Below are 7,960 nucleotides of genomic sequence, written 5' to 3'. Positions count from 1 at the left end.
AAGTTCCAGTGAATGGTTAAAAGTTTGGTCTTGGTTGCAGGAAACAAACACAACAGCCTGTAGTGTTGCCCTCTGGTGGTAGTCTTCCTACCCCACTGATAATGCCTTTAAACCCTTTGATGTCCAAGTCGTCATCAGTGATAATCCCAACTTTAACTGCATACAATCACGATATGTACTTTTTGTCTTTGTTAAACAGTTCTCCAAAGTCTTCGCAATCTGGGAACAAAGATAATAAGCAGTCTGACAGACACACGGCAAAAACTTTGCCTTTCTCCAAACATAGGGTTAATGTACGGTTAGGGTTACCACCAGTGATGACTTAGATCTCAGAGGGTTAAAGAAATACATGCAATTGTAAGAAGTAACAAGCACATGGGTGTTACCACCACAGTTTCAGCAGTTCCTCAAGATTATATTAACTTCTTCCTGCCAAGTTTTGCAAACTGTGGCGATGCAATGCCCAGTAGAGAAAATACACCCAGCTTTTATTTACTTATTTATTGTTGTTACATCGAAACCAAAAGGTAGCACACAAAGTATCTACAAACACCTCTGCTGCAAAAGCTGTGCATATACCAAAGGTTTAGTACAAAAGCAAGCAGCATCAGAGATGAACTGCGAAGTCATCGTCATGTGCCATCAGTTAACCAAAACAATTGGTTAAAAGAAGCCAAAAGGCTCCGACTGTGGGTTTTTGTTTGCACCTTCATACAGCATTACACGTTTTAAGTGAATTCATTGTTAAATTAAAAGAAGAAATAGAGTGTAATAGAGATCAGCTTGTCTGCATTTTTTTTCAGTGTTCTGCAACTAAAGAGAAGTAATTATGAAGGGTTTATTTAACTCCTACAGCTGACGGTAATCTCACACTAAAACATACAAAATATTTACTTTAATGCCACTGAAATTACACACCCAAACTAACTACAGTAGAGACAAAAGGGTGTGATCTGTGTGTTTGAAATTCAATATATTAAAATCACTTTACTTGTTCCAACAAGTCACCAATCAGACCCTGAAATTCAAAACACCCAGACCTCATTTACATTTCTACTGGCGCGTACGTACAAAAGCCGGTAGGAGATTTTCATTTCTATTGTTGTTCTTTGAGGCGCCTTAACTAAATTCATAAAGGCTGTTTGTCTTCCTGTTATCCTTTCTTATCTGTCAGCATGAAACCTACAACATGACAGCGCATGACCAATGAAGAATGTATCACACTCAGACAAACATTTACAAGCTGCATCTGGTCCTGGTTCGCTTCTGTATACGTCCATGTCTCAGCCTCTACAGGTGCCACTGCACGGGGTAATAAAAAGCAGCGTGGGTGGAAGTCCTGTTTGCACAAAGATGTAGAGGAGAGAACAAGGCTGCACTCCTCTGTGACATGTTTTACACTAAGCATGGTGGGCTTCCAGGAAGGGCAGAGTGAGCCTGCGGTGACAATGTCCGTGCTAGTTATTCATAATAACTACAAAAAAGAAACAAACAATAAACTACAACAGCTTTTTTGTAATTTTTTGAAAGAGTTTTTTGTTTGACCTTTTTTTTCAGACCTCCTTGGCTGGAAAAGCGTACACATTAGAGTAAGCCTCAGTGACATAATATCACAGTGATGAAGTCAGACAGAAAGCTGGAGCTCAAGTGGAGGTGGGTTGCAGAGTGGCTTGCAGATGTGTAGCCATTGTGGGCAGGCTTTTAATCAAATCAACAGAGGCAGGCTGGCACTGAAATTAGCTGATCTGTCAGGATTGCATTAAGTTATACAGGTGCGCCTAATAAAGTGTCCTCTGTGTCGATTTGAACATAGGAAAAAGCTTGATGGGTGGTTTTTAAAGGCAGTGGCTTTGGTCTTAGTTTTATTTTGGGTAAAGGAGGTTTCTCAAACAGTCATAAATGCACGGCCGTGACAAACTGGTTTTATTAAGTCTGGTGTACTGGTAATTTTCAAAGGCTTGTTTCCGTGAGCCTCATCATAGAGCAGGTGCTCTGTGTCATGTGTCAGAGCTGGCATTCACCGGCTGGTAAATAAGCAGTGAATGTAGCATGAATCAGCTGTGTAATCACCTTGGTAATTTTGGTGTCACTACTTAAAAGTTAAATCTCTTTTTGATGTGGTCGACCCATCATTTTTTCCCCCTTGTTTCCTTTTGCCTCACACAATGAGCGAGTTACAAAAAATATCCTGCGAGTAATTTCGCCATCTGGAGAAGTCTTTTAACCTTCTCTGGCAGATGTTTACCACGATCAGTTCATTCTCTGATACCGAATGCTATCTTTTGCTAAACCTACTTTTAAGTCTAACAAAAGCCGAGATTTAAAAAAAAAAGATAATTCAGATACATGAAGATAAGGTCATTTGATTTCTACGTGTTTTAAATTGCAGGCACATTCCCACAGGTGTTTTCCCTTGATTATCCTGATTAGACTCCAGTTCACACTGAAAGTAGGTGGTGGTATGATATGATAGGACTTGCATGTTGTAACCTGTCTCTGTGTATTTGTTCCACCTTGGAAGCACAAACTGTAAGAGGGATGTAGACTCTTTGACATCACCAATTAGTTTCTCGACTACTAAGTTTAGCAGGACCAGAAGAATTAAACAGATAATGAAAGGCCTCTCGACTGTAGTGGATTATAGCTTTTCCCTTAGTCGCAAGTAATGGGATGCAAGAAAAACTGGTTAAAATTAAAGAGAAAAACTGAATAAGTATTTCCTTAAAGTATCTTGTAGTACAGGTGAGAGGCATCTACACATAGATCTGGCTATAACTCAGTTGTCAGAGCTGATGTTGTCCACTCAAGACAATATTTAGGATGTAAATTTATTTGGAAGCATCTAAGGAGCAGATCTTCACTCTGTGCTGCAGAAACACGAGCAGAGACTTTCTTTGTTACAGAAGCCGTGTCAAGCTGCACAGAGCAGCAAGTCAGATACAGGAACAGCATAGAGCATGAGTGAATGAGAATGAATGAATGAATGAATGAATGAGACCGTAAATTCAACAACTAGATGTTTAATGAGGTTATAAATCAGTTTACAGGTAAGGTTGTTTTTTTTTTCACTGAATTAACTCTTTTTGTTACAACATGAGTCGCCCCCTGTTGGTCATTAGAAAGAATACATTTCAATTCAATTTCGCAACACCAAATCACAACAAAGGTCATCTTGGGGCTCTTTAAACTTTAAGGTAAAGACCAAACAGTAATAGACAGAAAACCTCAAATAATCAGACGAGCAAGCCCTTGGAGGCAGTGGGAAGGAAAAACTCCCTTTTAACAGGAAGAAACTTCCAGTAGCACCAGGTTCAGGAATTGCCAGCCATCTGCCAGCTGACCAGTTGGGCGTAAACCACAAGGAGCTTTCACATTGGCTTCAATTATTAAACTTTGAGGTTAAATCTACTTCATATAAAGGCAGTGATTGGAAAAAAGAAAGCCAACTCAAGGTTGAAAAATAACATTTTCTCATTTTGTTCAATTCACAAAGCTGGAACTAAAAACATTTATTCAAAAACATTTTGAATAATTATATTTATATCTGTTTACACAAAAGCCAGCTGTTTTGGGAAATTGTCTAAAATGAAGACGTCAGAGTTGAGAAATATTACCAGAATTACTGAGTGGATTTGTTTAATGGTCAGACTTGGGGAATTCTGAGCTTTCGCTGTAACAGGTGAGTCAGGGATAGTGTTCAACACTGTCCCTGACTCACCTGTTCATTTTCCCCTCAGGAAGGACATATGCTGCATCAATGCCAGTGAAAACTCATGACTTCCTCTGGAGACTCCCTCTGTGACTCCCTCTGGAGACTTCACTTCCAAGAATATGAATAACAGTGTTAGAGCCCAGCAAACCCACTGTCCTCGTGGCTGTGAGTGTGTGGTATGGCTCACTGCCCTGTCTCAGGTACTGCCCGATTTCCTGTGGAGCCAGTAAAATGCGAACAGCTCATTCTATTCAACGACTATGTCTGGGAGTGTTTAAGGTGAGGAAGAGAAGCGCTCTAGTGCTGGAGAGCCTTTGTAGTGATTATGGCTGAGCTGTGTATCTGTGGTGGCTTACTCCTTTATGTGTTTTAGGTTGACCTACTTCTGGTAATTATTGTGTTTCTTTTTGTTGCAGGTGGCTTGGCCGTCTCTTCAATAATATATAAAGATAAATAAAAACTTTTAATTTGTTCTTGATTGTCTCTTTTTCTTCCAGACACATCAGTCTAGCTGACGTGTGAATTGAGAAACCAGAGTCAGACAACATGAGTCTGACAACAAAGTCACAAACCTGGTTACTCAGAATTATGGACAATGTATGGTGGAGGTTGCAACCTTTTCAACTTGCCTGTTTCATTAACCATCAAGACTTTCCTCGCTAACATGCTAAAAGAGCTGTACACACTACAGTGTTACTCCTCTATATAAAATGTTGACCAAGGTGATGAGTAAACAAACAACTAGCCGTTAAGATGATAAGTTCAGGCTCCTTTTCTTGCTAATGCTATATTTTTTGATAATTTCCCAACTTTGTGAGAAGAGTTTGGGGAGGATGGATGGATAGATTACATTTTTAATAGACAATATAATCTCCAAAAATGGTTTTCCCGAGGGCAACCAACATACATACAACCATGCAACCGCCTGTCTTTACACTAAAGTAGTAATTTTAGGGGCTTATTAGAGGTCTGTGATTTGTGAGGTGTGTGATTTTGATGACATTATTCAAATTCGAGAACTGAAGTTCTCGAATTTGCTTAGGGCTGTATTTGTCTCAAAATTGTAAGCAACTAAAACTCTAATTTTATTATTAGTGCTTTACAACAAAAATGAGAAAACATTAAAACAAAACAAAAAACCCCCAAAGCAAGTTTGTGTGCTGTAGTTTTCAGTCTTTTATGCAGCATAGCCAACAAGGCCCTTATCACAAAAATATACCGTATAACACGGTCGGTGTTTAGCATCAACACTTTAATTAATGGAAACAATGATCTCATGTGCTCTCTGTCAAACTGTATTAATGAACAATATGTAACTGGTCTGCAAGCAGAGGTTAAAGTGGGATTTGGCAGGTGTACGAATCCTGTGAATGGGTAGTGCACCTTGGAGAAAAGATCACTAAGAAACCAGACTCATGATAATACTGTGAGCTCCAGGAGATTTTTGTTTGTCTACAGGCAAACACACAAGTGCCCACTGACTCCTGCTTCGCCTTTGGAAAGTGTGTGCACAATACCATGGGTATTTTTTCCAGAAAATTGTTTCTTAAAGTAATAAAATAAGAACTCTGTCAACCATACAGTTGATAGCTTTTTTTCCTTTTTTTTTTTTTTTTTTTTTTTTTTTACACCTGATTCCCTTCCTGATGCAGCTCTGAAAGAATTTGTCTTTGGCTGGAATCAACCCAGCAACCTTTCACTTACCAACCAAATATATGGACCCAAAATGAAAAGGTCAATCCTGCGTGAAGCTGCAGAGCTGGGTGATAATTCCCATTGGGTTTGTTACAAGTTTTTTTTTTTTATATATACACAAATAGTTCAGTGCTAAGGTAAAGCATGTTTAATTTAAAGTACAAATGTATCATATCATGTAAAACTATGAGAAATATGTGCTTAAAAAACAAACACTTGGACCAAAAGGCATTCATTGTGAGGAATGTATACTCAAGGAAACCTCATTCCCATCCTGTTTAATTCCTCTGGGCATCCAGTTTCCATTTAGCCTTGCAGGAGTGGTGCTCATCACTGCCCAGCAACTTCACAAAATACGCCACAGTGGTTTTGGACTCAAGGTGCAAGGTAATTGTAATCATAGCTTCGTTGCCCAAGAGTGATAAAAGCAGAGAGACACATTTATTTTACGTCAAAGTTTCACGTCAAGTGTGGCTGGTACGTGCTTGGAGCAGCTCTACACTATACACAAGTGGTCCAACAAACTGCTCTGAGCAGCCTGATCTGCACAAGCTCATTTCGTTGGCACACCAAGCCCCCTCGACAAATTACATTTCCCTCCCATCTCGGTGTCAGTGAGATTTCGAAGGAAATGTTCCTTCAAGCCTCGCTAATTAAGACTGATATAGTGTTTTTTGCTTTATACGAAAACAACATCATAATCCAGATTTAACAGTGTTTTAACAGTTGAATAGTGTTTTATTTTTTGTGGTCATTGTTATTCCACTGATGTTTCCACAGCCAAACACAGGTGTGGTTAATAACATTAACGATGGCCGTGTAAGATCTAACTGCTCTGGTGCCAAGCCCAGGCCTCTTCTGTTGTGCTTGTTGGCTCACCGTCATGGCTTACTGGGCCACCTAAATGGAACGGAGCCATCACATAACATTATTAGTTACACCTGACAAATCAAAGTGACCGCTATGAGAAATGTCTATATCAGTGGCTGGGATCATTTCCAGTCTGAGCTGCATGCTCACATAGCTGAGTAAAGCCCCATTATCACGACAAAGTCTCTGTTTGTTTGTTTGTTTGTTTGTTTGTTTGTTTGAACTCCTACACAATCAGGAGTTAAGCAATCTAGATTGGCACACAGGTACGTCTTCCCTCAAGGTTCTCATCTATGTCAGATATTATGTTATCATCTTGTTGCCTAGCAGCCACCTAGCAACAGGCTAAATGGAACCATTTGTACATTTTATGAAACTATTAACACCTTGTAAAAGCATGATATCATTTTAATTTAACAACAGCTACATCTATTTTGTATCCACAGAAGTTGAATTATGCATCATATATTATGACGCCATCACGTTACCAAGCAACTACCCAGCAACCTGTTCAAATCACCCATTTTTGGGGCATTTGTGCACTTAGAACAGGAAATCCTGAAGGAAAGTTATGAAAATTATGATGAAACTCACCTTATGATTATGTCTCTACTTTTGCTCTACTGTCTATACTACACTGTAAAAAAAAAAAAAAAATCCTAAAAAACCAGTAATATTGCGGCAGCTGGGGCACCAAAATAATACCATAAAATAACAGAAAATAACTTTCTCATGAAAATATGGTTATTTTCAGTAATGACAATACAGTTTGTTGCCCTAATGTTACATGGGATTTTGCCTTTTTCAAGTGCTTTTAAACATTAAATTAGGAACATTTTAATGTGATTAAACAATGAAATTACCTATAAACAAGGTCAATAATTGCGGCAATATGATTAATAATACGTAAATGTACAGAAATATACAGTTAACAGTTGGTTTAAATAATAATGGATTGCATGTCCTGGGACAGACTGACAGAGGCAAGGCTGCCATATCGCACCATCGGCCCCTCTGGCTATCACCAGTAGGTGAAGAGTCTTGACCAAGGACCATCTGCTATGCAGATGACACGCAGCTCTATCTATCCATGAAGCCAGGTATCACAGACCAATTAGTTAAACTGCAGGAATGTCTTAAAGACATAAAGACCTGGATGGCCACTAACTTTCTGCTTCTTAATTCAGATAAAACTGAGGTTATTGTACTCGGCCCTGAAAACCTTAGAAATATGGTATCTAAGCAGATTCTTACTCTGGATGGCATTACCTTGGCCTCCAGTAACACTGTGAGAAACCTTGGAGTCATTTTTGACCAGGACATGTCCTTCAATGCACATATTAAACAAATATGTAAGACTGCTTTCTTCCATTTGCGCAACATCTCTAAAATTAGAAATATCCTGTCTCAGAGTGATGCTGAAAAACTAGTTCATGCATTTATTACTTCCAGGCTGGACTACTGTAATTCTTTATTATCAGGCTGTCCTAAAAACTCGCTGAAAAGCCTTCAGCTAATCCAAAATGCTGCAGCAAGAGTACTGACAGGGACTAGAAAGAGAGAGCATATTTCTCCTGTTTTGGCTTCCCTTCATTGGCTTCCTGTTAAATCCAGAATTGAATTCAAAATCCTGCTCCTCACATACAAGGTCTTAAATAATCAGGCCCCATCTTATCTTAATGA

This window comes from Oreochromis niloticus, linkage group LG1 (genome assembly GCF_001858045.2).
Source record: "Oreochromis niloticus isolate F11D_XX linkage group LG1, O_niloticus_UMD_NMBU, whole genome shotgun sequence".
Lineage (NCBI taxonomy): Eukaryota > Metazoa > Chordata > Actinopteri > Cichliformes > Cichlidae > Oreochromis > Oreochromis niloticus.
This window is presented reverse-complemented; position numbering follows the sequence as displayed.